The sequence below is a fragment of the Pteropus vampyrus genome, unplaced genomic scaffold (genome assembly GCF_000151845.1).
Source record: "Pteropus vampyrus isolate Shadow unplaced genomic scaffold, Pvam_2.0 Scaffold2, whole genome shotgun sequence".
In the NCBI taxonomy this organism is placed as follows: domain Eukaryota; kingdom Metazoa; phylum Chordata; class Mammalia; order Chiroptera; family Pteropodidae; genus Pteropus; species Pteropus vampyrus.
The window spans coordinates 15,662,704-15,665,084 of NW_011888783.1; the positions used below are offsets into that span (position 1 = coordinate 15,662,704).

A 2,381-nucleotide genomic window follows, 5' to 3' on the forward strand; every position below is an offset into this window, starting at 1 on the left:
CAGGAAACATATTTTAATAAAGTCACTTATGTGATTAGATACAAGGATATTTGTTCACTTTTGTACATAAGTTTGTCCTTGGAAGTTAATTGATGGATATTATGTTGCTTTCGGTGCTGTAGGTAAATCATTGAGAGATATGCAACAGTAATTTAGTAAATAGCACCTAGTTTTGTTTTAGGTACCTCCTAGAGCACCAACTTTATTTCTAGAAGTTGCTTGGAGGCAAAGAAAATAATAGATGCTGATATACAAATGTAGTGTTACCCATTCAGAATGACTGTAATTAATAAAATCTTGAGAGATGTTTATCTTTTGAAAGTTTACCTTATTAGTCTATGGCCATGCTACCCTGAACAAGCCCGATCTTGTCTGATCTCGGAAGCTAAGCAGGGTCAGGCCTGGTTAGTACTTGGATGGGAGACCACCTAGGAAGACCAGGTGCTGTAGGCATGAAAAATAAAAAAATAAGAGATTGTAAGATGACAAAGTTTTTGCAATCTGTGAGGTCAACCAAGGGTTGCCTCACCTTAAAAAAAAAAAAAAAAGTTTACCTTATTTACAGAATCATGTAATTCAGCATGTCTGAAGCCACTTCAAAATCCAAATTATAATCCAGAAAATATGTGATAAGCACATGTGGCTGGGTTTGATGTTGTTCAGCTGTATATGATTCACACTCTAATTGTAACCTGAATAAATCCTGAGAACCCCATGGTCCAGATTTTATTTGGAGTCTCAATCAAGGAACATATCAGAAAGCCAGAAAGCCTTGAAGAATAACATATTTCTTTAATCTAAGTTTTTCTAAAAGGCGTGGCTTAAAGGTTTTACACTTCATACCACAAAGACATCTTCTCCAAAATCTGTGGAGCCATCTGTTTTGCCTTCACTCATGGCCATTGCTAAACCTCTCTCTGTCTGCCTCTCATCCATATAGTTTTTCACTGGCCATGAAGTTTCCTCATTAAAAAAAAAAAGATATAATTTACATACTGTTTCCCTCCTTTTTTCGATCAGACACAAATACATCTAACTCTTCCAAATTTAGAAGCGTAAATTCTATACCATCTCTAGTCTCAAAGGACCCATTTGGTTTTCCTCGTCTACTTCCTGGGAAGACTGTGCCCCTCTAGGATGTAGACTGTGCCTCTCTAGGATGACCGGAGCACCTGTAGTTCCACTGCCCCTGATTCCTGAATATCCTTTATTTCCTGAATGCACAGTGCCCTCCAAAATAAAATTCATTGCTTGACTCTGATTGCATTTACTGTAAGAAATTCTAATACAGAATTTCCTGATAATAAAATTTCTACCAACTAACAGGTAACCGTAGTGTTGTACTGGCATTCAGCATCACATTCCATACATATAAAATTATGCCCATGTTACAGATAAGAAACTGGTACCTAAAAGAATAAAGTAATTCACTGTAACTAGTAAGTGATGGATTTGGGATTTGAACCCAGGTAGTTTGATTCCAGAATCCTTCCTTTTAGGAGTAACATGAGCTTGTTTATCAATTCTGTTCTATTTTATGTGCTCTTGAATGTGGAAGGGATAGATGCATCTGAGTAGGAAGACTGTACAAAGAGGCAATTAATTAGGTGTTCTCTTGTCCCATGTTATGTATGTGTTTGAGGAAAATATATGAATCAGAGCCACAAATCTGCACAGTACCATTCATGATCTCTTCCAGCACCCTTGGTACACTTTGAATTATTTACATTGCTTTGCATTCTTCTATTCTTCCTAAAAGAAAGGAGCAACAAATGTGTGAGAGGGTCTTGGTTCTTAGTACTGTCTGCCACATCTGGAGTTCTGTGTTTATGAGGCTTTTTAAAAATTCATCCTGAGTGAACAGCAAGACTTTCTGTATGTTCCTAGCCAGTCTTTTTATGAACAAGGAAATTTGCCATATCCTTTTAGTGATTTTATTAACAACAAGGAGTTAGGGGCCTGGTTATTTGGAATTCAACTGCATGATATTAGAAAGGGCCAATTTTGTTGTTGGCATTAGGCAGGCCTTGTAGTATGCCAAAGAAGAATACTTCTGGCCTCTGGCTTTGAAGACAGCTAGCCATAGGGCTTGACAATTCTGGCTTAGAGAACAGTACAGTGGCATAAAGAAATGTACCAGAGTGCAGTGCCTCAGCAAGAGAACTTTCTTGACCTTTCATCTTCCCTTTAGGTGAGCTAAGAGCTCAGAAACATGGGACATGGTATCTTTTTGCATGACTGCTAATGAGGAAGGCCTTTGGCATGACATAATGCTCCAAAAATCCCCCCAAGGTCAGTGCAGAAACAATGGCTCTGGGGTCTGACTGGACTGTTTGACCTGCATTGTGAAGCAGACTGTCCAGGGCGTGCCTCACTGGGTT

The 2,381-nt window shown here is 38.5% G+C and overlaps 1 non-coding gene across 1 annotated transcript; it reads left to right on the forward strand.

Moving 5' to 3' along the window:
- Positions 1 to 334: 334 nt before the first annotated feature.
- On the forward strand, positions 335 to 453 carry LOC111739373. The gene has a single exon (XR_002780226.1). It is a non-coding gene; the product is annotated as a 5S ribosomal RNA (ribosomal RNA).
- The last annotated feature ends 1,928 nt before the right edge of the window (positions 454 to 2,381 follow it).